Genomic DNA, 20,883 nt, shown 5'->3' on the forward strand with positions numbered 1-20,883 from the left:
CTCCCCCTTCCTTTCCCTTCCCCTTTGAAATCCTCCCGCCTGTCCCCAGGACAGGGCAGGGGGAGGCAGGAGGCGGCGGGAGAATTCCTCCAGATATTACACAAAAGCCTCATGTATCCCCAGTGTCAACCCCAGAGGGCGGCTGAGTAATTTAATTAAGGCAAAGGAGCTTTTGTTTTACTTGCTTTCTTTTTTGATTTTCTCAAGTTTAAGACAAGAAAGAAAAGAAAGAGGGAGAGAAATGTTAGCCCTCAGAGGAGGCGCAGCGATTCAAGCTTTCCCATCTCTGCTCAGTCTCTTACTGAGGAAAGACCATGGGCCTGTCACCCAGAGTCCGTGGGGCTCCCCAGCCTGGGATGGGTCCCCTCCTGCGGTGGTGATTTAAGGGACTGGCATATTCCAAGAATTAGTGGGTATTCTTCTGCAAACACATTCATGCCGTTCCCTCCATCTACCCCACACCGCTCTTTGTCCTCTTTGGTATCCGTTCTTTTGTGCCTGTGTCTCATGCTCTGCGACTGCCCCTTCCTTCCTCTTCCTTCTCCTAGGCACCCTGACTGTCCCCTCTGTCCTTTCCTGCTCTCCCTTTTCCTGTGCTCTTGGCATACCAGTTCCCTTTCTCCCCTCAGCCTTCCTCTCCACACTACTCTTGATGAGGGAGCCTATTTTTTCCCCCCAATTAATAACATCTTTATTCCTCTGCCTGATATTTATTAATTGCAGATTTATCACAACTGATGAAGGACATACATGGCAGGGTAGACTCAAGTGTGGGAGAAAGCAGTGGCTGCTTTCAGGCATCATGATGGGAAAAGCATCAGTCCACCCCTGTGTTAGTGGCAGCAGATCTCTCTGTTTCTTGTCTGAGGAAAAAGAAATGGCAGCACAGAAGGGCTGAAAGCTGTGCTAGATCCATCTTCTCTTCGTGTTGCAGCAAAAGGACATGGGGACATTGTATCAGCCCTGTGCAGGGGTGGAGTGGGCTGACAAGCCCTGTTCTTTGCCCTGGGGCTGCTTCTAGTGCTGGGCCCAAGTTCAGCTTTGGGCCAAGTCCACAGGGTGCTGGAGGGTGGGTAGGGAGGCTCACAGGGGAATGAAGCCCTGAGGAAGCCAAAATTACCCTTGGTGTCAATTATTAAACCTGTGAGCCAAAACCTGGCCCCAGTGCCCCATCAGGAAACTCTCCTGCAGCCAAAATGTTTGTCCTTGTTCTCTCATCAGCATCTCCTGAGGGGAGGTTGAAGCCCTCACAGAACACAATCCTGCTGGGAGAGAAGGGGGCCTGTCCTTTTTGGGGCCAGAACAGCCCCAGAGTCTTTTTGAAAAGAATCTCTTTTCCAGCATGGAATCCTGTTCAGGTTAAGAGCTGAACAGGCCTGTTCATTCATGGGATGCCCCTTTGCAGTCCCCAGGCCTAACACTCTTACACAGGTTCTCTGGCCCAGGGACTGGCATCAGCCCCAGGGAGTGACTTTGGAGGACATGTCCTGTGCCATCAGACCAGTGATGTTGCCCCATCACCACATCTAGAGGGGATGTTTCTCCCTACTGGAGGGGCAAGTAAGTTCTCAGCACTATCCCCATGTGAGCTGCTTACTGCTCACCCTCAGAGCCAGGGCAGTTCTGTCTGTGGGAGTGACAGCAAAGCCCTTGGGCTGGGTTTGGCTGGCCAGACACCCCTCTCCTCCACTCCTGAGCTCAGCAGGCTCCTCACGGACTCCTTGCCTCCATGTCTCTGCTGCCAGGCTCTGGCTACTGGGCTGCTTCCAGCCCAGCCCGCCCCTGCTCGGGACTTAGGTTCTACTTAGGGACTACGTTCCCTCTTCCTGCATCCCAACACACACAGCTAAACCTTCACCATAGCCAGAGCTTGGGGTTAGGGGTGGTGTTTATTTGTCTTTTGGTTCATAATCTCTCTGAACTGTTCACCCTCCTGCCTCCCCTCAGCCCAGTCCCCTTCCTGAGGAGCTGCGTGCGCATGCTGGGGCCCGCGTTGAATTCCCCTCGTGTCACAGCTCCCCCCGGCCAGGCGGCTCCTATGGACTCCACGAGCCTCATGTCTGTGGCAGCCTCACCTTATTGAAGGGGACATATAGACCAATTAGTTGTTATACAATAGCTCTGGATAGCCAGGCAATGGGACAAAGGGCATTTGCTCAAATTAATAGAGTCTGGAATTGATTTAACTCCAGGGCAAAAAAAAAAAAGGTTAATTCAACCTTTAGTATCTCCCTGGTATCTCCTCAGACAAAACAGGACAGGTTTTCCTAGTACCCATGCTGAATCTAGATGTATACATCAATACATGCTTGTAAAAGCCCTTGTTCCTAAAGAGAAAACTTTGACTTTGAACTGACAAAAAGTACATGTTTTCCCTTGTGTTTAGTCCATCTGTACAAGAGAAGACCCTCACTTTCAGAAAAACAGTGCACTCAGCATAGGAGGCCCTTTTCCCTGAATAAGGCATTTATTCATATAATAGAAGGCTCAGGAGTGAGGGATGTCATGGGACTTTGCTGTTTAGAAAACACGTAAGCTTCCATCTTGTAAGTGCATCTGCAGCAACCAAAATGTGCAGCCCAAAAAGATGGGGAGGAGGGTCACAGGCCCTAGGACAGACAGAGCCAGAACAGTCTCAGCTGCAGAGGAGGAGAGCTAGCTGCCTATAGAGTGAACAAGGGTCCTTGGGGACACACTTGCTGGGCCCAGGGTGCACCAGCCCAGCCGCCTGTCCTGGAAAAGCCCCCACAGCTCCACTGGGGTGACATCAGCTCACATCTCTCTGAAACCATCTGCCTCCCCACCAGTATGTGCTGTGGACACTGAGCTCCTTTAGTCTGTTAATGACATCTTCATATGGGTTGGACACATTTAGGAAATACAGACCAGGAAGAAATGGAATTTTCTCTAGTGGCTAACTTCTTGTGAAAGGAACCAAGGCTGCAAGATGGCAGAGACATGTTTCCTACAGTACATGATGTTCATATAAAATGTGTTCTTGGCTCCTTCCACACACTGTTTATCCCGCCTGTGAAGCAGGAGGCAGAGAAACGGCACATAAAACTGTCCACACGAGCTGGCAGTGCTGGAGGCCCTACATCCTGCTAGCTTGGCTCTCATGGCTACCAGGCTGTGTGTCTGTAACCCTTGCTGTTCCCTCTCTGTGTGCTACCCTCAGCCTTCCAGAGAGGTTAGAGCTGAGATCCAGGAACCTCCATGGTGCCATTGATGTTCTATATGAGAAATCAAATCACTTCTCTATTGAGTAGGAATAGAATTAGGATTCATACAATAATCAACAGCTGGTCACAAATACTAGAGGTGGTTTGCAAGTGATTTTGCAAATTAAAGCACTGATGCCATGTTGTATTGCTTGCTTGCTGGAGTAGTTTAGATTAGGATGAGGTACACAAAGAAATGTGCAGGTCTCCAGCATTTCACAGGTTTTAACAGCATACATGAAACACTAAAAAATTAGTAGCAGCATTTTTTGGCCAGTGATTACCCTATTGCAACAAAAGTTCTCCAGCCAGGAAACAGCTTCTCTGTCCCCAGCCTTGATCTGTCTTGCAGTGCAGGGGATGATAGTGCACATTATCATTCCTACAGATAGAAAAGTATCCCTCACCAGTTGGAGAGCTAGCATGCTGAGCCACTCTTACTGTATCAGACAGTGAAAATGACATCACCCAAGAAGGGGCAAAACACTAATTATCACAATTTTGAATATTACAAATGTTTAAAGAGCTTTTGGTGGGAAGTGTGAGAAGATCTGGAGGCTATTGACAGATTCCATTGTTATGGAAGGCTTTGGATTGACAGCATTAAAAAAGAAAAGCTTTTAAAAAAAATAAAATAAACCAAACTATGAATTATATTGTTCAAGTATGTGACCCAAGTAAGAGAATGATGGGAGGGAGGTTTGTCTGCAGGGAGTTGTGATTCCCTTAGACAAGCCTGCCTGGAGAAGTAGTCCATTAGGAGAGTAAAAATAACCCACTTTCTGCTGCTTGTTCCATTTACTGGTACCTCTCTTGTCCCAAACACACTTTGCATTTTGAAAGGGTAAAGTAACATTGGGCTTTTGCTGCCTCTGAGCCCCAGTGAAGCCCCAGAAAAGAGCAGCAGGATCTCATGAGGCCCCTTTTCATCTTGGCAGCTTGTTACTTCTGACACAATGCAGAGGAGAAAGCTCATCCTTTCTGTGTTCCCTCTCTATCCTGGCACTACAGCCAGTAGGCATGTGCCCAAAAGCGTGCATACAACTTTCTATGAAAAAAAAGAAGCCATAGGAAATACATCAAGCCAAGTTGTTACACTGTTTGATATGCTGCCTCTATTCAAATAATTCCATGATCTGCTCCTCCAGCGCTGCAGTCAGTCAGCTATTTATCTCTGACTGTTTCCATTAATCACAAGGGTATGTTTGATGGGCTGTGGGGCAGATGGGGGGCCAGGAGGGGAGCAGCTCTACTTGTTGGAAGGTGGGATGGAAATTCTTGGCTCCCCAGTCTCGCCACTGCTGGTGCCTCGGCTACACCACAGCCCTCAGAGAGGGCTGGAGGATTAAGAGACTGGGGAGACGGGTTTGGGAAGAGTGCTGTCTGTGGGAAAGCAGTGAAAGCTGGCAGTTGAAGTTAGCACATGCACTGTGAAACATCATCCTAGCTCTTCTCCCTCTCTCCTTTCACATACCAGCTTCCCAGAGCACTGCACAAGAGTCTGGGACAAAGCCAAAGCAGCCAAATCAGAAAGAAAACCAGGCATCTGGCACCCAGTACCTCTGCTACGGGCTCTCTTTCTCTGTGGCTCTGAAGAAGAGCTGTCACACCTGCAGGAGCCAAGGCTGACAGTGAATTGCTTTCAAGAGTCTTAAGCATCTGATTTTACAAGGTGCGGGGGTTTATTTCTGTAATACTGCAAATTATTATAGAATTCTGTAATTATTCTGTAATAAATACATTCACAATGTAATGTGCAGCATTTTAGCCACACATTTTCAGGGTGGTCACCCTGCAAGCTGAAGGGCTGCAGGATACCTTGCTGCTGCCAGGTGAGGAGCATGGGCCAGACCCAGACATTTCTGCTGCTGCAGTGCCTCCAGAACATCCCATTCCCTTCTTTGCCAGGGAGGAGTTCTGCAGGTCCAGGAAGAGATCCACGCTAGAAATGCCTGACAGCAGGTCAGCTCCTCTGCTCTGATTCTTCATCCTGCTTGTCTGCTCTGGAGAGCAGGTTCTTCTGAGGACAGTGAGTTTTGGAGGTTTCCTGTATCTTGGATGTGAAAGATCTTCCCAAATGTCAGAGGCTGAGAGAAGTCCCTTTATAGGTCCAGTTTTTCAAACAACTGGTGTCTGAAGCACACCTATAAATTTCTGCATAGAGTTCCTGAAATTAGGCACCTTAAGCTTCTGAAGACAGCAGACAACAATAAAAACCCAAACAACCTGACCCAAAAATAAAGAAGAGTAATGGCAATTGATCTTAAAAATCCACCTAAACCAAGGAACTGGAAAGGAAACAGTACCTTTGCCAAAAGGCCTTGACTACAGTGGTATTTTCATTCTGGTTTGCACACAAGCCTACTATTGATATACTAGGTCAGAAGTCATTTATTTCTCTCACTTTGTAGTGCTGAACTCTCTGAATGAATTTGATACTGGAATTAATTTTTTTAAATGGGACATTCACTTAGAAAGCATTAGAAGAATGAAAGGAATGACAAATATGAATCAAGATTTGAGTATACTCTCCAGCTTAAGAGCTGGTAGTTAAAATACAGAATTTTCATGAAAGAGATTCTGAATTTTCTCTTTTAAATATATGTTCTTATTTCTTTTAATGGTAAATCTCTGAAATTTTGTTCTTTTGTTATGTTTTTTAAGGGAAGATAAAAAGAGAAGACTGTGTTTCAGTTTGTCAAAAGCTGTGACAAACATCATCCAGCTGCAGTTACCCACAACTGCAGATGACTTTTCTGAGAGTCCTTCCTGCAAGGTTGGAGGAAAGAGAGAAAATCTTCTGTGGGGCAGTTGACATCTGAGCAGGACATGGAGTAAAGATACAAGGGGCAATTTCCTCCCCAGTTCCCCTCTGTTAAAGGCCATGGGAACACAGATTTTGACTAACATCACTAAGACAGAAAACACAGAGAAGCTGGGTCTAAAAACCAGCACAAAGATAGATTGTGGGGACAGCTAGCATATGATTCTCAGGCTGACATCAGTATGTGGGATGGAATTGAGCAGGAGTTTAGGGCAACAAAGTGAATTGTGTGTTGATATCATTTCTGGGATCCTAACTTGGAAATAAGCTTCCCCATTTACATCCTTGGGCCATGATCTAGCTACATGCTTAGAAGGTGAGTTTGTGTATCAAGAACATGAGTCACATTGTTGTGGTGTGTTTTATGCTTGTTCAGTTTTCCCTGAACAGGCCATGTTGACAGGGCAGCCTGTTAGGATATGTTCTAACAGATATTGTTATATCTGTTAGATATATTTTGTCGAATCCAAAGTGACACAACCCCCAACCCTGCAGGAGCCCAAATCTGGTGGCAGGCACAGTGAGATGTTTGGGAGGTGGTGAGAGCAAGTATTCAGTGGAGGGCTCTCACAAACTGCTCATGTTGAAGATGTGGGCTGCTGTCTGGCATTTCCAGCGTGGATCTCTTCCTGGACCTGCAGAACTCCTCCCTGGCAAAGAACTGTGAAAAGTTCTGGCTGATTGATGGCCATTTCTCCAGGAAGAGATGTACCACAGGGGTCTCCCAGGGTGTCCATTCTCTAGGCAATCATGCCCACCAGAGCAAAGCCCACTGCTGTGGCCCATGGAAGCCCTGGCAGCGAGGTTAAGGTTTGGAGTGGCTGTGAAGGTTTCTCTCCAGCTGTGGCACCAGCCTTATCGGGCTTGTGCTTTCCCACATTGTATTTACCCTCTCAGGTTTCGTGTGTTTTCCTTGGGCTCCCCTTGGTAAACGTTTGGCTGCAGCATATTATTAGGGATTATTAGGGAAACAAGAGCTCGGTATTAAGTGATGATTATGCAATTTATTCTGACAGCGAAAAACGTGAAAAGAGGAAATTGACATTTGTGATTTTAGTTATGCGCTGACAACTATAATTAATCTTAACTCCAGCAAGTACCAGATAAGTGAATGTGATGGGAAAACTTGCATTTTCATTGCTGCTGCCTAGGGACAGCTACTTAATCATGGCAATAAAATGGCACTAGTTAAGGAATTAAAGGGAGCAGTAACTTTAAGATAGATTAAATGCAAATAGAAGAGAAAGACATGAAAGTGCAAAGAAATTCAGATGCATAAAATACACAAGTGAGCTATATAGAAAAATACCACTGTACAAGGGTAAAATAGCAAGAGATAATTTTATAAAAGAAAAACAAAACTCTTTCAGAAAAATCAAGCTAAAGGCAATTGTAAATAGAAACAGGAAAGGGCTTACTTAAATCTAATATACAGAAAAAGGCAGAGCAGCTATTTTTCAATGTATTGATTTAAAACTTTTTAGAAAAGTGAATGAAGATTGATCTTTTTGTCTTTTGAGGAACAAAAATTGTTTTTTGGTATGCCATTATTTTAAAATGGAAATGACTGGTGATTTTGATCAACAAAATTTGCAGTGAAGGGACCTAAATCAGCTTTAAACCCCTGAAGTGAAAACTAATGTTTTTTTGGTAAGTCCTGGTGGGAAAAAAAACAGTCCTTCAACCCATTTAATTTCTGTTCATTGTGTATCAAATTAAGAGATGGTACCCGCTGCCTTCAGGCAGAAGGACAGGCTAGATGACTTCTTAAGCTTGTCTTTCCCTTTGCTTTCCCCTGGTTGTAATTGAGTGGAATAGGATACATAGTGTTCCCTTTCCCTTTTCCCACTGATCTGTTTTCTTCAAGCTTGTTTTAGAAATGTACTTAGTGCAGGGAGAGTGCCTGCTTCACAAATACTGCATTGACTGGGGCCCCAAGCACTGCCATAATGGAGATCAGAAGAGAAGGAAACCAACTTCTGAGGAACATTTCAGAGGTGTTATTATCACTCTGCATTACATCCAAGGCCATGGGCTCTTCCACCATGCAGATCTACCTAGAGTTTTGGCTATCTTCTGGCTTCTATGAGGTAGCTTCTCCTGAAAACAAAATGTGCCTTAATTTTTCAGAATTTAGTTTGTTACAAGCTAGAGTGAGACTGTTGTTTGCAGCATGTCCTGTTTGGGTGTATCCCTGTACTTGACCTGTGGCTCCTGCAGATGGTGGAGAGGAACCCACAGGGGCAGTGCTTTTGGACACGTGTCTCACAGAATGTGCACCACTCTGTGGAGCATGTGTCCTCTTCCCTTGCATCCATTCACTGTGCCATGTGTTTCACCATTAATGAAAATGAAGGCCACATGTTAGTCCATGGGAATGATCATCCTGGGCAGCAAAGTACACTTTACAACTCTTCTTCTTAAAGATTAATTTTTGAAAGGTGAGCTATTCCATCCACCTGGTGGATAAATCAGAATACAGGACAAGATTGAAGTTTTTTGATCAAAATCTCTGATTTCTGAGAAGTGGCTGGAAATGAGGCTACCAGTGCTACCAAGCATCTCCTTGTACAGATCAACAGGTTACTTTTGCAGGGTTAGAACTGAGAGCCTACAGATTGCAGTACCTCATCTGAGCCATGGAACAAAAAGCCCTTTGTATCTTTAACTTCTACGTCCAGTACAAGAAAAATCTTCACTGGAATAAATTTTAAAATTGCAACAGAGATAATTGTGTAGCAATGCTGACATTTAAACAGTGAGATGCTTTAATAACATGTACCAGAATAACAATTTGATTGAGAAATCAGATGTTTTGGGACAGATTTAATTGGACATTCTGTGATGTGTTAGATCATAGATAACCAGGTTCATCAGCTCATTTAGGACTGCTAACTCTGCACTTTTTATCCAATTACATGCCCAAGGGAAGGCATGTTAACTTCCAATAACTTGACTACTATGGTGTATCAACAACTCACTGAAGGTGTCTGTATGGTGAGCGAAGGGAAGTCCTTGCCGTATCTCAGGAAATAGGTGCAAGTTGGTGCAAGTTGGTGCAAGTTGGTAGTGTTGCCCACCCTCTTAGGACTGATGGGTTGTCAGAAAATTTGCCTTTTTTACAACCACTGAGTAGATAAAGAGAAAACGTGTCATCAGTTTTGCAAAAAGGTGTGAATTCATTGACAAGAATTGATTTCAGCAGTCTTCTACTGTGGCTGAACTTGGTTTTTATGCCTTAAAGGGAAGAGTCACAGTAGTTATGAAGAAAAGTTATTGACAAAGACATTTTTCATGTGAATAGAAGCCTGCTTTTTTTTTAGATCTGCCAAGAATGACAGCTTCCATTTGTTCTGCAACAACCTTGCATAAGGATAGGATTAGAAGGCAGCATTCAAGTCTAGCAGAAAAGCTTATGATTCCACCCATGGATATAGGAGAAAAATTAAAAACTCCCGAACTTGAGTAAGAACTTGACAGGTAGAAGAAACAGCCATTTCTCACTGCAACACAATGTTAATTAATTGTTCATTTTGCCAAGAGTGAAATAGAAAAATCCACCCAGCCACATGATTTTGAAGTAATTTCTGGGCTGTACAAAGGATGTAGTGGGTGCACTAATTATAAGGCCATTTCTTAATCTTGTAAGTTACAAGCAGGTCTGAAAATGAGAACTTCAGTGCTGTGTTCTGGGCTTCACCATGTCCTATCAGGCTTTGTGATGATCTGACAAGGTGTTGATAAAATAGAGGTAATGATGCTCATCCACCTGGGGGGGGACAGAGCTGAATACTGAAATTCAGAACAGTGATACTAAAGAGCTGTGTGCAGTCTTCATAACTGGCTTAAAAATAGTGTCTTCAAGTCAAGACTGCCCTTTCTACCCATCCTCTCAGAAAAAAAAAAAAAAGAAAGAAAAAAAGATGGAAATGCCATAAGAAAATTTGAGAAATACATGGAGCTTGTGATATTTGGCAATATTACCTTGCAAAGCTTTTCAGTGCTCTTTGACAACTGGAGAGATTATCTGGTCCAAAGCATCCCTTTCTTAGTCCAAGTTTTATTTCAGAAGTAGCTTCTTTAGGAAAGGCTAGCTGCCAGCCCTGGGCATGGTGTGTCTGCACTGATGAACAAACATTTGGATCTCCAATTTCAGCAGGACTTGGAGAAAGCACTCCAAATTCAATGGGTTAAACATTTCCATCAAGATACATAGCGCAGACAGATAAAGTTAAAAGACAGTTTGAGCTGATTCAGAGGCCATGTATATTTCCAAATAAATTCAATTTACCAAGACTGACTCATAAAGGGAGCCTAGTGTCAGTAAGCCTTCTAATAGAAAACGTGCAGTCTTTGTACTTTGTGCGCTGATGTGTACCAAACCAGATGGCACTGGCTCTGGGATGGAACAACCAAGCTCCTTTCCCTGCAGGGACAAATGTGCTGACATTACATAATGCTTACAGGTGTTATTCGATATAACAAACACTAATAACAGACTTTCATCTACAGGAGGACCTTGCCCAAAGGCCTCCAAGCTCCTGAACACAAATAAACCCCAAACATAATTTGCATTAAACAGGCAAAATGCCTGACTGAGAGACATAACAGTAACAAAGTTTGGGAGAAGACTTGGCATACTTTGAGCACCCATCTGTAATGCTCAGTGGCAACATCAAGAGTGGGAAAGATGCAGTGGCCTTGTCTCCTCTTCCTTGTGCTCACAACAGGAAGGAATTCTTCCATCAGGGAGAACTCTGGCAACAAGGAGCAAGCTGCAAGCAGGTTCTTTGCTCTGTGGGCAATCCCTTAGAGAGTGTCGTGACTTGTTACTCATTCCCTTTAACATATATGCTGGCCCCAAGGATTTTTCAGGTTTGGGTGTGATCCCAGTCTCATAAAATGTCTGGGAAGGATGCTCTGCAAATAAGACCTGGCAATCTCTGAGCCTAGGTCTTTAGGTTTCCTTCTGGAGGGGAAAGGTGGTTGGCCCTTTTCAAGCATCACTGCCCCTTCTTCCAGCCCAAGCAGTTTAGATCCTCCATGCAGAGACCTTGGGTGAACCTGAAACTACAGGCATTGATGTTGCCTACTGGGAGCAGCAGCTGAGGTTGGTTACTGTAGGGTTATACTGAAACCATTCCACCCACAGACTCGATTGTGGCTCCTCACTGGTGGCAGACAAGACATCAGGACAGTCTGAGAAAGACAAGGTCTTAATGATGAGGAAAGGTAAAGGCTGTTGTATTAACCGGTTAAATCACCTCTTAAAGGTGCAGATTAGCTCTCAATGCTCATACAGGGCTAATGCTCATCTTGGAGAGGATACAAAGAGCTGGATCAGAACAACTAATGACCCTCGTCTATTCCAGATGGGTCAGTTTGCAAGTAGTTTGCTGGCATAAACCCAGAGACACATAAAGCATCAAGTCTTCAGTCTTTGCTGGAGGAAATGAATTACAAAGAAGATATTAAAGCAATGTGTCTGCACTCATTTTGCATCAGAAAGATGGAAGGAGTTCATTTCAATCCTCCCTCCCCCTGTCATCAAGTGTCCTAACACCAGTGAAATCCCTTTCACATCAGGTCAGGCAGATCGCCTTTCAGCGGCTGCTTCCCGCAGCCAAGAGGGAGAGCAGAGCTGGCCAGGCAGCGGCTGGGAGCTGGGGTAGGCAGCAGGTGCCGAACACTTGTGGATCCCTGGAGTTCCCCAGCCCTGGGACTGGGAAGCCAGCAGTGGGGAGAGGGCTTTTATCAGCTCTTGCTCTGCATGGGGCTGGAGGAATGCTGCCCCGCACCGGTGTGCGTGCTGGGGCAAGCAGAACAGGTGGATGTGAGGGGCTGCTGGGGCACCCGGGATGGAAGTGCTGCCAGTGCTGCCCCAAGCCATTTGGGGCTGCAGGAGAGTGAGTAACTCTTGATTGCATGAACAAGATTGGGCTAGACAGGGTGAAAGTTGCAGAGTCTGCCCCTCTGTGTTGTCACCTCATATGGAGTCTGACTCTTGCATGCTCTCTGCAGCACAGGGTATGTGGGGCAGATGGGAAACACACAGGAGAGGTTGTGGCAGATGGGAAAGGAAGGAACAGCCCTGTGCTGAGTGGGGCCAACAAGGGGTGGTGAACTCATGAGTGGGCAAAACTCATGTCGTGTTAAACTGCACCTTACCTGCAGTGGCTATTCAGACGTGTTTCTGTGATGTGCACCTACCTAAACACACATTCACAAACTTGTCTGCTGTCAGCCTATTCAAACCAGATGTCATATGGAGCAAAAGGCTTCTTTTGTGCGAAAGGAACCACTGGCACAGAGCAAAATGAGGCATAGGCGGTGGTGAAAGACAGACTTGCAGAGCAGGACCCCACTGCACATATGGCAGTGGAAGAAGCATGGTATTGCAGTCCACAGGCTCTGGAAAGGAAAAGGTGCCCAATACCCTCATCACATTACAGGCTACATCAAGATGAAGTGCAAAATGAAGGTGAAGCAAGATGAAGTGATTGCCAGATAATATGAACCCCAAGCAGCTTTTGCCCCTGGTGATAAAGATTAAGGCCTTGTTAAACACAGCAGAACAAATATTTGTGGAAGATAAATTTGTGCTCCTGACATGAAATGTTTAGCAGAGATTTGGGAAGGTGGCATTTTTCCCTGCATTCATGGATGGGAATGACAGATGTACAAAAGAGGAGTTGTAGCCACTCACAGGAACCTGATGTTCACAGACATTCTTGTGTTATCACTCCTTGGTTATTGCCATGTCCAGGTGCCTCACAGTACTCAGGCAGCTCAGTCAAGCTCAGCAAGCTTAAGAAAAGAAAAAGAAAAAATGTGTCCCTGAGCATATTGAACAGGCAGCTTCTCTGCCTTGGGCAGTCCCTGCTGGAGAGTGCCCTCCTGCAGCACCACTGTGGATTTGTCTTTGCTCTGCATGAAGTTTGGTGCACTGTCAGATATCAGATATTGTCTGCCCCCCAAAGGACTGTTTTAATGGTCATTGAAACTGGGTAAATTATATTTCTGATACAGACCATCTACCCATAATAGAGCTGAAGAAGCCATGCCACTGAGCAAGTTTCCACTGAATAATAGCTAACATTTAATTTTGAGTGTGAGGAGTAATTTTTAATTTTTTAATCCAAGCTTCAATCCTTACCAACACTGAGAACTTGGATTAAAAAATTGCAATTGGAACTCCAGAGGTGGAGGGGTACTGCTATCTCTCTCCATTGTTGCTTACTAAAGTGGGGCAGTGAGAGTCCTAAGTTGGTCCAGAGGGAGCCATGATTGCCTTGCATGACCTGCTTGTCTAACAGCAGACACAGGACTTTTCTGGTTTAATTCTCAGTAGAACATGCTGGGATGCAAGTGATAAAGAGAGACAGTAGGTCTTTGATCTTGACTTATGTCCTGTGGACCATGGGACTGTGGGACAATGCATGATTGTACCATGATTTCTTGTTTGATAACATGGACTTCATAACTCAGATGTTCCTAGGACATTATTTCCCTTCTTTTTCTTCACTTTAAATTCACAATGACTGCAACTATTTGCCCTGCTGCAGCTTCAAGTTTTCCTTGGCCTGATTTCTCAGCTTGCCAGCTCAAAGCTGAGTCTCAGGCAGGGCCAGACACAACGAAATCAGGCCAGCTGAACAGCAATGAGGAACTGCAGATTTTCAGATGGGCTCCACTGAATCTGAAACCCAAAACTTCTGGCAGGGATTGAGGAGAATAACAACATCAAATAGCAGAGTCCTACAAATGTAACAGTGCAAATGGGACATAATATTTAAAACCAGCAATGCTATTTGTGGAGAGAAAAACAAGAATCATTTGTACTTAGGCTTCGATTCAAATTGTCCTTTAGTGCAATAATTCAATTAGAATAACATGAATTGTTTGCCCATTCCAGAAAAAAATTAGATTTCTTTTTAGTTTCTCTTGTTCTTATACCAAGGCTATCACTCATGCATCCAAACAGTCTCCTCATTATCTGAGAGGAATATTCCTAATTTCATGCACAGCCTTTGCATTTCCCTGGGATATAACAAAGGAAAGAGAATGTGCTTGGCATATTGCAAAGCCTGGAAACCAGTATTGCTCATCTTATTAGACACAGGCAAAAGATAAAACTTTCAACCTCAAATTTTCTAGGTTCTGAGGCAGGATTTCCTACTGCTCTGCAGTGGATCATCTCCAAGAGCTTAACAAGAACTTCTCTGGTTTGGAGGCTACAAGGAAATATCCCTCAAGATCACATATCAAACTAGACTCCTTTTACCCATGCCAGAGGAGTGGAGCTGTCACTGGCTCCTCTCTTTCTGTTTTTTGGTTTTTGTTTTTTTTTTTTTTTTTGTGATACAAACCAGGCACAAGAACTCTCTCACTACCTAATTTTTCCTTTGCAGAGGAAAAATGTTCCTACCATTCATTTTCCACAGGAGTTTACTTTTACAGTACAGCTACTTCTCAGTTACACATGAAGAACCCATGAAAGGTGTTGCTGGAAAAAGGAAGAGGCTTGGACTTCTGATCTTCTATTTTCTCCTTTGTGGTGGGATCTCTTGTTCTTAAGAGCCTTGTTTTGATTGATCTGTTTGAAAGCGAGGAAAAGAGAGAAAACACTAATATTTACCAGATACACTCACTCCCAGATTCTTCCATTTGTATGTGTAGAAGCATCCCCAGGAGTCACTGGTGTGGGGAACTTCTGCTCTGCCTCTCTCAGGTTGCTATGAGGATACCTTGCCACCACAAGTGGAAGCTTTTCCTCTGCAGGCTGTAACCTCACATTTTTGGCAGAACAATGCACAGGTACTGCAGAGCTGACACCCTTTATCAAGCAACCTTGCCCAAAAAGTCATGGAAATTTTATTCCTTCAAGCCTATCCCTCTCAGAAGGAAAGAGATTCGGGGTTCCTCTGCAGAGATGTAACACAGTGCTGAGTGTGACACAGTCCCAACTGGACTGACATGTTTGAGAGCAGGGGAAGAAAAGATAAGCCAAGTGGTGAACCCCTGGTGCTGGCAATTTGCATATAGGGGTGGTTGATGGTTGGTTGGCAGCCTGTAGAGTAAGAGTGGAAATGAACCTCAGCCCCAACATGGGAACACACCTGCTTGCCCAGTATCAGCAGAGCAGGTGGGCTGTGCTCTTGCTGAAGCTGTGCCTGCAGGCAAGGTCTGCTGGCCCCAGGGGTGCAGGCTTGAACAAAGCATAGCTCAGGTGTTGCTCAGGCAGATTGAGCCACCTTGTCCCTGCAACTCAGTGGAGCACACCAGAGGGCCCACACTGAGGTTCCCTTAGGAACAGAAGTGGTCTGGGAACACTGATGGTGTGCTCTCCTTGAAAGATGAGGGTAATAAATCCAAGGACACGACCTTCTAAACAAGGCTAGACTGCTTTCAAGGTCTGTGCTGTAAACATGCCCTCAGTGCTGCATGGGTATAGGGATGGGGCAGCTCCAGACAGCAGCAGCTCAGACGCCTCATTCCTTGTGGGATGGGAATATCCACAAGCTTGATAATAAGTTTTCAGTAAAAAAAAGCTCAGATGATATGAGAGAAACAGGAGAAATTATCATAGCTTAAGTTTTACTGGAAAAATGTTTTTGATGAAGACAGCAGAATTAGTAGAAGGGTACAAGATTCTTCTCATCCCTGCTTTATTATTTCATCTGCTTTTAAAATGTCTAGACCACTTTAGATATGAGATGTCAACCCCCTGCTAGAGGGGCACAAGTCAGGAACTGCAGAATGAGGGCATCCAAAGTGGATAGTGATGTGCAAAGCCTTGGATAGAAACCAGTCTTTCAAAATAACAGCTATTACTTATGGGGCCTCTTTAAACACTGATACATGTATTTTCATTGTTTTTCATTAAAGCTTAGTGGTATTAGCAAATCAAAGACTTGCTTTTTCTCATCTAGAAATGCAGAAATGATGCTATTTTTATAGAGGTTGGAGGGCAACCCTTCTAGACTTCTGCAAATCAACTCGTTTCTCAAGAGAAAATGACATCTCTTCTGTGTAGGATGCTCGTGAATGCAATGGAGTGTGATTTAGGGACTCCAGTTTATCAGTAGGGTGGCACCAGAATACAATGTTTTTCTAGATTAAAAACTTTGGTAGTCAGTGTTTCCTGTTTTGAGGAAACTTCAATAGTGTGTTAGAAGAAGAAAAACCCACCAAACCGTAGCCTTTTAGATTTGGTATTTTTTTGGTTTTGACTCTTCAGTTCTAGTCAGTGATGCTGAAGATTTGCTCTCAGAACTTGTAATGTTGATCTGATCTTCTGACCTGCAAGCTGCAGTGCTGAACATATCCTGGAAATTGTCATAAGAGAGATACCTTATAATCAGTACAGCTAATGAAGGATCCTTTTGTTGCAGGACTCTTTTTGTGCAAGCTATATGCTCTTCTCCATTTTTCCTGTCCCATGTGGGTGGTCAGATCTGGAAGCAAAACATTAAAAAAAAAAATTAACCATTTCAAATGCAAGGAATTTTAAGTTCACAGACTGTGGCTAATTGTCAGGAGCAATTTCCTGTGGATGGTGAAGAGGGGTTTAGTTCTTTCTTAGTAAAAGTACCTCTCCACTATCTATTTTTTGGCTTGCCATGCTAGAGAGATGTACCACATTGAAGAGTTCAGAAAAACAAGTTTTCTTATAAAAGCTGGTTAAAATATGTAGCTTAAGATAATATTGCCTTCTTCCCTCTCCATCCTAATACCAGCTTTTTTTTCCCATAAGAAATTTTTCTTTTTGCTGAAAAAGAATCTCAAAAACTATTCCATTAAAAAACATTACACTTTCTAAAATTCAGTACTGAGATCCATTTTTTCTTATAAGCAGAGTTTAAGAGAGCATTAGGAATAGCAACATTGTTCAAAATTCTGTTTAGAAAAACTGTAAATTCTAACCCGTCATTATCCACTGTTAAATGGAGTAAGAGCTGCCACCTGCTTCCCAACCCCAGTACTGTTTGCACTTTACAATAACTCCTGAGAGGATGGCACATGTGGTAGCGGGGCTCCTGGAGCAGCCTCCAGTCCCACTGTTCCCACCCGCTGCCACCCCAGGAGCTGAGCTTGTGGGGTTCAAGCAGAGCTCTGGCACCAGCTGGGGCAGCAAATGGTCCTGCCAATGCTGTGCTATATGCACGGTATTTATGAATTTGGTGCAGTCCTCTGCAGTCTTTCCACTCTTAGGCTGAAAGAGTAAAGCCACGAGGAAGTAGAAAACTAAATTTCAATAAACTTAGAAAAGCAAAGCCTGGAGATTATTTCCTCGTTTCAGTATATTGCCATCTTTGACTCGCTCTTGAGAGGAGAAAGTAGATTTGTAATTCATCTTTTGATTACAATTTATTGAATTATATAGAATATCTTGTGTTCTCTGCAGGAAGATGTCATGTCTAATGTATATTTTTCTTTCAAGTGTGGTAAATCAATAGACACATTAAATTTAACACCCTGAAAATATGCCTACTAAGTATATTTAACTTGTGGGTGGCACTTCTACTTGAAAAATCCAACCCCATCCATACTCCAACCCACTTCCCACACCTGTCCCAGAGGTTGTTATTGTTATTATATTATCTTTTTTTTTTTTTTTAATCAGAGGAAACATGGCCCAAATTAACCAATGTGACTGAACATGCAGATATGTTTCCTGTTTCCTTCCCCCTCATTATCTTACTTTTGTGAGCTCAGAAATATGCCCACCAGAAACAAACAGGTCTCAGCTGCGAGCAGCTGGCTCTCTACTGCTGCAAGAAGTCCCGGGCCAGGGCTGAGAAACTGTGTGTGAGAGTGGGCCAACTGCTTCTCCTCTTGCCTTTGCAACATGCTGCCATTCTGTGTGTGGGCTTTGATTCATGCACCCTACTGGAGGCAGTCCTAGGAATTTTTCAGCAGCTTCAGATAATTAAAAATGAATAATGCCTTCAGCACAATAACCTTTGTGCTAATTGCTTGGATATTAAGCTACATTCCTTTCACTTTGCCCCTACATTTACAGATGCTTGCACTAACATTGCAGTGGTACTATGGAAGTGGTTAGGGTGAAAAATAGAAAAGTTAAGACATCCAGCTACAAAAAAACAGAGCATTCAATATTTGGTGTCATGTGGAAGGCAGTGTGGGACACCAATAAACAAATTTCTTGGCTTTTTTCTGATAAAATTATGACCTTATGCCTATTAGCAATGGTAACTAAAAGTCTACAGACCAAAGCATTCATCCTGCTTTGTCACCAGGATGAACAGGGTGAGATGCACCTCAGCCCTGCTCTCCCACCAAGATGTCCATGTGCATCGATGCCTTGTTCTGCAAAGGTCCTCAGGGTGGCCAAGTTAAGGTTAAGAGGGAGGAAGGCTTTCTACTGTGAAGAGAAACCCACAGATTTGAGTTCTCAGCTTCAAAGCCAGGGGTGGGTTTTAAGGCCTTTCCCTATAGCTTTGACACGGCATTAACACAGCTGGCAAAATGTGCTCAAAACTCAGTGGTGGGGACCTTGAACATTGCTTTGATACATGATCAAGTTTCAGTATCAAATTCACACAGATCATAAAAATCAATCTATGCTTTTCTGATAATATTGTCAGTAATGTCTCAAGGAGAGCTCTGAATGGAGCAAGAGAATAATTTCATTTCCACAAGAAGTGGACTGTTTCAGTCATCAGGAATATGTGGCAGGAGAAGGGTGTGAAGGGCGTGTCTCAGCAGGGATGGAAAGAAGAAAGGCCTCAAAGCACATGGACAGAGAGACACTGAGGGAAGCTGCTCTCAGCAGCAAATGAAATTTTGAATCTTACGTGAACAGGGCTGATAAGAAAAAACTACAAATGTTTGTGTTAGCATGTTACACAGAGATTGAAGGGAAACAGGAAGGTCAGAAAGGAGAGTAGATGCAATGAATAAATTTTAATTCATCAGTGTAGGAAGTATTCTGAGCTTTCATAGAGTGGACCATACCTGAAACATGTATTTTCTCTGAAGACCTCTACTCCAGCACATCTGGAACTGATTCCTAGGAGAAGCCAGAGGCAGTTTGCTTCACTCCCATATGAGATGCACCTGTGAGAGGCCCACGAATCACCTTAATAAAAGTGAGCATAAAAAGGGTCATGGTCTTATGTGGTGGGGAACCCACGTGGAGGACTCAGATGCTTGATGGTGTTACTGTACATCACCTGAGCCCTCCTGATCCAGCATGTGCCCTCAGCCACCTCTCAGCTGAGGCAATATGGACTCACTCACTCTCCCTGCCTGCAGCTCAAGCCCTGGGGACCTCCCCAGGTGTGCTGTGGGTTTGGGGCAGCCAGACAGCTTGGCTGGTGTGTGAGCCCTGGGACACTGCCTGAGAGGGTTTTGGTGGTGCTATGTGGCCAAGAGAGGCATTCATCAGCAGCAAAGCTTGTTTCACATTATGGACACTGTCTTCTTTTGCACTTACACAAGCTGGGGAGAGAGAGGGACTGTAACAAGCAGAGGGAGTTTGTATGCCTCATGCTCATCCTCCATCAGTCCAGGAGAGTGTTGGGGACAGCAGCCAGAGCCACTAGAGGTTCCACAAATTGTTTTAAACCTTGTGTTCATCTTTTGTTCTTGTGAAGAACAGATGCTGCCAATATCTACTCACTTCATTCACCCTTACTGTCTTGCCCATGCCACCAAAGCCATCTTCCTTCCAAGCTACTATCTTTTCATTTGGTATTTCCCTTCCTGCCCTGTCCTGTGGCTGCAGCCTAGCAGATGAGTGCCTGAGGTGGAGAGAATGCTGCCTGGTGGAGGAGTGGCCCTGGGCAGAAGCTTCATGTGGGGGAGTGTACAGCAGTTTGTTCTGCAGAACTGCAAAGGGGAGCAAACAATCAGCAAAAGTGACTGAGAAAGCAATGAGAAGGAGGGGGAGATTAAGCCACTCTTTTTTTTACAGTGTACTAGCTGAACCATGTTGCCATTGTCTGAATGGTAGGCAGATGAAACATTATATATCTGTGCAGAGGCAAGAGAACTAACTGAAAAAGATTCAGTAAGTCTAATATTTTCACTGTCTTTGATTGCCTCTGTACATTATCACTGGAAGGTGTTTCTGTCCACTTCAGTTCCTCTCAGGAGATGCTACATGGCTTGAACAGACTCAGGGAGACTTCACTTCCACAGTCCTCCTGATCTTTACTGTGAAATGCTGCTTTGCATCTCTTTTGCTCCCCCTTATCCTAATACGCTCTCATTGGCTGGGTCCCACTCAGGACTCCTAACCAGGGAAGGGAGCACTGCAGCTGGCAGGCCTGGTCCTGGAAACTCTCCTGAAAGTTTTTTTGGATGAGATCTCATGTGCTAAGCACCTTGTGGCACTTTCTGGAAGCCACTGTGTCTGCAGCTGTGGATCCAGGGAAGCCACATGGCCAAGTACTGACACTCTTCTTCTTCTGGACACCCTGCTCCAGTGGCCAGGAAAAGGGTGTCAGCATTTGGAAATGTGGATTCCCTGGATGATGTGCCCACCTTTAGTGACAGCACAGACATGGTACAGCCTCTTTTAACCAGAGGCCCTTTGCTATTCATTCTGGGGCAGTCATTTAGTCCAGGGAAAAGTGCAGGTAAAGCTGGGCTCAGAAAACAGACTGGTTTGATGTGGAGGGGTAATGAAGGTGTCATAGGCAGAGACTTCACTCAGAAGCAGATCTTGGCCAACAACAGTGGAGAATTTCTTTAGTCAGAGAGATTCCCAAGATTATACATTCAAAAACATCCATCACTGAAGCAACCAGAGGCCACATGTTATGTTTCCTGACTCCCTCATCTACGTGTTAGAGGGCTCATGCTTGT

The sequence above is a fragment of the Agelaius phoeniceus genome, chromosome 6 (assembly GCF_051311805.1).
Source record: "Agelaius phoeniceus isolate bAgePho1 chromosome 6, bAgePho1.hap1, whole genome shotgun sequence".
NCBI classification, from domain to species: Eukaryota; Metazoa; Chordata; class Aves; order Passeriformes; family Icteridae; genus Agelaius; species Agelaius phoeniceus.